We start from the raw sequence: 6,909 nt of genomic DNA, 5'->3' as shown, positions 1-6,909 counted from the left end.
TTGCTTCTATCACCAGTCACATCCACAGCTGGGTATTGTTTTTGCTTTGGCTCCTTCCCTTCATTCTTTCTGGAGTTATTTCTCCACTGATCTCCAGTAGCATATTGGGCAACTACTGACCTGGGGAGTTCCTCTTTCAGTATCCTATCATTTTGCCTTTTCATACTGCTTATATCAATACAATTAAATAATATAATCTCTTTAAAATGGTAAATGCATCTTGGAAACATTTTTAAGTCTCTAAAACCTCTGTTGTCAATCAATCCACTGGTTTCACTACATTGAAATATCACACAGTTCAATCCACTGACTTGCCTGGTGGCTCAGCAGTTAAAAAAACATGTTGCCTGGAATGCAGGAAATATAGGTTCTGTCCCTGGGGTTGGGGAGAAACCCCAGGGAAGGAAATGGCTGCTCCCCCCAGTATTCTTGCCTGGGAAATACATTGGACAGAGGAGCCTGGTGGGCTGCTAACCATGTATTTGCAAAAGATTTGGACGTAACTTAGTGACTAAACAACAACAAATGCTTTCCCTAGGCTCCTGACAACCTGACTAGCCCTTGCTAGACTCTACCAGGAAGCCATAACATAGCAGAGGCTGTTTCCCACCAGGCACAGAATCATTGTACATCCCGTGATCTTGAAACAAAATCCCACAAGTCATCATGGCTATTCTTTCACTGAGATAGGTTTGAGTTCCACAATGCATCTTCCCCCCATTGCTGACACTTCTGTACCCTGGACTAACTTTGGAGCTGATATCTACACTCTAGTCACCCAGAGTTAGCAACCTTGTTGAATATTAGTTTTCCATGCTGTACAACAAATTGCCACCAACTTAGAGACTTAAACTGCTATCACAGTTTCTGTAGCATAATAGTCTGGGAAGTGTTTGCATAACTTTATAAGATACTGCTAAACTATTTTCAAAGTTATGTAACCTTGTATTCTTATTTGAAATGCAGAAGCATTCAACTTGTTCCACATTTTCACCAAGATTTGAAACTCTTACTCATTTTAGCTATTCTAAATAGGGTACAGTAGTTTCTCCTTGTGGTTTAAGTTTTAATTTTAATAAGAATGTCATTGATGACTAATGATGCTTAGTATTTTTTCATGTGTTTATAGATGGTTTGTGTGTTTTGTTTTGTCAAATGTGTGCTCAGATAGTTCATCAAACCTTTAAGTATTTTTTTTTCTTGTTTTGACTATAAAGACTTCTCTGTATGTTTTATATAGAAATAATTTATTAAATATAAGTTTGCAAATATTTACTCACAATCTATAGCTTATATTTTTATTTTATTAATGGTGTCATTTATGCTTAAGAAACTTTTACCAATTATTTTTAATGGTAATGAAGTTCCTTTTATTGTTTTTTAAAGACCCATCATTTTTATGTTCATTCAAAAATTTCTCACCTCAAGTTTTGAAAGATATTTTGTTTTATGCTAAATTTTTTAGTTTTAGTTTTTATGTCTACATCTATGATTCATTCATCTATGACTTCTTGGAAGTAAAGTTATGACAAACCTAGACAGTGTATTAAAAAGTACAGACATAACTTTGCTGACAAAGGTCTGTATAGTCAAAGCTATGTTTTTTTCAGTAGTCACGTTCACTTGTGAGGGTTGGGCCATAAAGAAGGCTGAGTGATGAAAAATTGTTACTTTTGAATTGTGGTGCTAGAGAAGACCCTTGAGAATCCCTTAGACAGCAAGGGGATCAAACCAGTCAATCCCAAAAGAGATCAACCATGAATAGTAGTTGGAGGGACTGATGCTGAAGCCGAAGGTCCAATACTTTGGCCATCACATGAGAAGAGCCAACTCATTGGAAAAGACTCTGATGTTGGGAAAGGTTGAGGACAGGCGAAGGGGTCAACAGAGGATGAGATGGTTGAATAGCATCACTGACTCAATGGACATGAGTTTGAGCAAACTCTGGGAGATGGTGAAGGCTAGAGAAGCCTGATGAGCTGCAATCCATGGGGTGGCAAAGAGTCAGACATGACTTAGTGACTGAACAACAGCAATGATTAATTTCATTTCATTCATGTTAATAGTTGTGTATGCTATGAAGTAAAAATAAGAGCTTATTCTTCCGTGTGGATACTCAATTATCTCAGCCTTGTTTATTGAAAATTATCATTTCTCTATTGAATTATAATAGCAGGTATTTTTGAAATTTAAATGACCAGAGACACTTGAGTCCATTTTGGTACCCTATTTGTCTAATATCCTATTACCTTGATTACTGGAAAAGCTTTTGTAGTAAAATACAGATATGAACATGGGGAAAGTAGAGTGATACTTTAATTTTGTTTGTTGGTCAGCAGGCTATACATTTCATGAATAGAAATTGACTTCCACCATTTATTATGCAATGATTAGCAAATGATTCATTATAAACTACAATATGCTGAAACATTTGCTTAAGCCAGCTCTGGAGTATGATTCCTAGTTTAGGGACTTATGTTTGACTTGCACATATCTCATGAGCTGAGAATCAGTTTTTCTTTGGAAGGCAAAGTTGCTCAGTCGTGTCCAATTCTTTGAGACCCCTTTGGAATTCTCCAGGCCAGAATATTGGAGTGGGTAGTTTTTCCCATCTCCAGGGGATCTTTCCAGCCCAGGGATCAACCTAGGTCTCCAGCATTGCAGGTGGGTTCTTCACCAGCTGAGCTGCAAGGGAAGCCCTTTCTTTGGAAACACACACGTGAAATTATACTCTTTATGGTAAAGAATTCGTAAAGCAATTGTACTCCAATAATAAAATAAAATAAATTGATTAATAACAGTCACTGAAAAGCTTTGTTTAACAATTACTCTTACTATTGTTGACATTTTTGTTATCAATAGCAAAACATATGAAGTAAAGTTGCTTTTCATGGGCTGTGAACTCTAACTGATAGTACCTGATTGTTTTCATAAAGTATGAGTTTGAACCCTAAACAAATAATAAAGAAATGGGGTTACCAAGGGCCAAGGGGGGAACAAAACCTAATACATTTCATCAAGCTCTCTTCTCCTGCTGACTCCAGGTGTCTTCTTTTCTAGATTGCTGTCATGCATGCCTAAACACTGTAGTCTAAGACAACATTTGGTCATTGTATGATTAGTATAATTGTGTTGTTGGTTGGTTACTCATATTTTATTGCTATTGTGTGTTCAGTTGATTAGCTCTTGGAGTCCACGTTGCCCTCCTGTCTTTAATTTTCCCAGACTTGTGTTTTGAAAAGGGAGTCATAAATAGTTTTATGCCTTCTTTTCATGAAACTTGAACTTTCTCCTTAGTCATCTTTCTTACGATGTTCGTACCAACTGGCTAAGGCAGAAAAAAATAGCTTATTTCACCCTATACCCATAAACGATTAAGAAATTTGAATTCACTCAAAAACAATTTGCAAATATTACCAAAAAACTCAATTTTTTTTTGTTTTGGCTTACATGTGGTTTACAGCTATTTTACTAAACATTGATATATGTAACAATCAATAATCAACTATCAATAAAACGTCCTGCCATAGATATATTAACTAAAAGCTTATTTATTAAAAGATTTGAATCATCAAATGCACTGCAAAAATGGAACAATCTGTAGCACAGTAAATCAGCTTTTTTCAGAAATAGAATAATGAATCTAAGAATATTAGGTGGTGTGACAAAGTGATTTTGTGAAAATTAATCTTATGAATGTATTTTTTACTTCTTTGTTCCTCAAGCTGTAGATCAAGGGGTTCAGCATAGGAATCACTACTGTGTAAAACACAGAAGTCACTTTGACTGTGAGCCAAGAAGTTTTCGGATTAGGGATGCAGTAAAGGAAAAGGATGGTTCCATGGAAGATGCTCATGGCTGTCAGGTGGGAAGCACAGGTGGAGAAGGTTTTCCAGTGCCACTTGCAGAAGGCATCCTCATAACAGTGATAAAAATGAGTATATAGGACATCAGAATAATCACCAGGCTGGTTGCCTCATTGAAAATGGCAATAGAACATAACATATGACTGATACAGGGATCTGAGCAAGAGACAGAAATAATTACAGAGTGGTTACAGATAAAATTATTTATGGTGCTAGACTTGCAATAGGATAATGCAAGAAGAAAATATGTGTGTCACGGAGCACACTACACCCCATGAGTAAGAGCCAGCCACCAAGAGAGCACAATGCTATGGAGACATCGCAGTGGCATAGAGCAAGGGGTTGCAGACTGCCACAAAGCAGTCATAGGTAATTGCTGCTAACATGAACGTTTCTGCTACACCAAATAGGCAAGTGAAACAAAATTGTGCAATGCAACCAGAGAAAGAAATGGTTCTGTCCTCCACAATCAATTCTCCAACAGTTTGTGTGTAACTACAGTAGAAAAACAGAAATTGACAAAGGACAAGTGACTAAGGAAAAAGTACATGATCGTGTGGAGTTTTGAATTGACCTTGATGATTATGATCATGCCTAAATTCCCTACCACAGTGACCATGTAGATAGACAAGAAAACAAGGAAAAATGGGACCTGGAGTTCTGGATATTCTGAAAAACCCAGGAGAATAAACATGGCTATGATACTCTGATTTCCTTCTGATAGCAGCATGATTCCTGTTGAACAAAGGACCAAACATTATTCCTGAAAAATAGAAATGAATAGAAAAGAGAAACAGAGCAGGCAGAAGCTTCATATGTCTCTGGGGAGCTGGTATATATTCTCCAGGTATGGTCCTCAAACCAGCAGCAGCAGGGACACCTAAGAATATGTTAGGGATGCAAATTCTCAAGCCCAATCTCCAACTTCCTGAATCAAAAACTCTGGAATGGAGCCCACAATTTGTGACTTATCCAGCCCTCCAGGTGATTTCTGATGCATGATAAATTATGAGAACAACTAAAATACAGACTGTTCATGCTATCCTTTAAAATTTAGCCCTTAGTTAGTATTTTTAATATACAACTAAAATATAACTTTGCAACACAAAAGAAATTGTAAATATCAAAATTTTGAGATGCCAAAGAGAAGCAGAATACTGTGTTATAGTTCTAACAGTTACACTAAGGCTCAAGGAGATCACATGGTGTGTAAAAGTGCCATATAAATCTTAGTATAATTTTTTATATTCTAGTCATATTAAAGAATTAAGCACCCACAAAGTTTGTGAATTGGCATAAATCTTAAGTTGTAATTAGTTTATGCCCTCTATCCTGTGCTTAAATTAATTATAGGATCTTATTTATGAAATAACCATGTACCTTCCATCAAAACCTCCATTAAGGTTATACTGCCTCCTGGGATAATTTTTGGGTTTTTATATTAACATTTTGCTTAACATTGACTCATTCATTAATTGAAGCTAATTAACTTATATTAATTATTTGTAAATGTGATTTTAGATTATCTATTTTAAGGCTTTTAGATCATCTATTTTAAGGCTTTTAGATCATCTATATAAGGCTTCCAGTGACTTAATGGTAAAGAATCCACCTTCAATATAGTAGACACAGGAGACACAGGTTCGATTCCTGGGTGGGGAAGATTCCCTGGAGAAGGAAGTGGCAACCCACCCCAGTACTGTTGTGGGCCTCTCTGGTGGCTGAGTCAGTAAATAATCCACCTGCAATGCAGGAGACCTGAGTTCAGTCCCTAGGTCGGGAAGATCCCCTGGAGAAGGAGATGGCAACCCACTCCAGTATGACATAGCAGCTAAATGTTTTTGATATATATCTAAAATTATAAGTGAGTGTTAGTTGCTTTCTCTTGTCTGACTCTTTGGAAAACCACGGACTGTAGCTCACCGGGGTTCTCTGTCCATGTGATTCTCCAGGTAAGAATACTGGAGTGGATTGCCATTGCGTTCTCCAGGGGATCTTCCCAACTCAGAGATCAAACCCAGGTTTACTAAAGACAGATTCTTTACTGTCTCAGCTACCAATATATGGTTAAATATATAATATAAAGTATGTATAATATTATGAGAAACAGAAGGATATAATTATATTTACCAACAATAATTTTATATAAAATTCATTCAAAGATACAATGAAAATTACATATTTTCTCTACCAATGAGTAGAGAAAATGCTATCCCTCTGCATCATGCCTCTGCTATGATAAGGCAAACTTGGAAAAGATGGGGAAGCAAGAGCTGCAATGCCTTAACATGAATGGCCCCAAGATACAGACATAAAACTTCAGTAAAATTTGATGGATGGTCTGTTTCATCTTAGTTTTGTCTGGATCAAGTGTCAGGCTACAGACTCAGCTCCATGAAGGCCTACTTGATATCCACTATAAACAACCCTAGACATAAATAATGTGTCATCAGACTATTTTTTCCAATAGCAAATGGGACTGGGCAGATACATTGTAAATATCCATTATTGTTCAGACTATTTTAATAAATGGCTTTCCTTCAACATTTGAAAATATTAGCAACACCCTGGTATATTAGGAAGACTGGAACCACTGTTTCAGTTTATTGATGCAATACTCACATCAATAACAAAAGAGACCGAAAAATTGATTTGGTGTTCAACCTTAGCAATTCTAAATGATTTCAGAGAAAATCAGTGTGTTAATGGTAGGTTTGTACTCAAATTGGAACTAGGTTTATGCAATTACAGAATTCTGTGTATTTTTGCAATTTCCCTGTTGCTCATTGCTGCCAGTTTCAGTAATACAAATCGTAATTGTCAAATCCACTTCATGCCATATTGGTGCAAATTAAAATGTTTCTGATCATAGAAAGGGATCATCTATAGCTTGTGGAATAATCTGTATGAGCTGTAGCTCCATCTTTTCCACTTAATTTGAAAGATACAGAAAGAAACATAAACTGACCTTAAACCAAATGTTCTTGATTAATTTACTGAGAATTTCTTTTTAGGATTAATGAATCTCAGGTATATTTCTTCT

General features: G+C 36.3%; 1 pseudogene; it reads right to left on the bottom strand.

Moving 5' to 3' along the window:
- Positions 1–3,652: 3,652 nt before the first annotated feature.
- LOC105003208 lies at positions 3,653–4,596 on the bottom strand (annotated as a pseudogene).
- Positions 4,597–6,909: the final 2,313 nt, after the last annotated feature.

Source organism: Bison bison, unplaced genomic scaffold (assembly GCF_000754665.1).
Source record: "Bison bison bison isolate TAMUID 2011002044 unplaced genomic scaffold, Bison_UMD1.0 scf7180017857126, whole genome shotgun sequence".
Classification (NCBI taxonomy): Eukaryota; Metazoa; Chordata; class Mammalia; order Artiodactyla; family Bovidae; genus Bison; species Bison bison.
The sequence above is the reverse complement of the archived record's forward strand: the minus strand, read 5'-3'. Positions and strand labels throughout refer to the sequence as shown.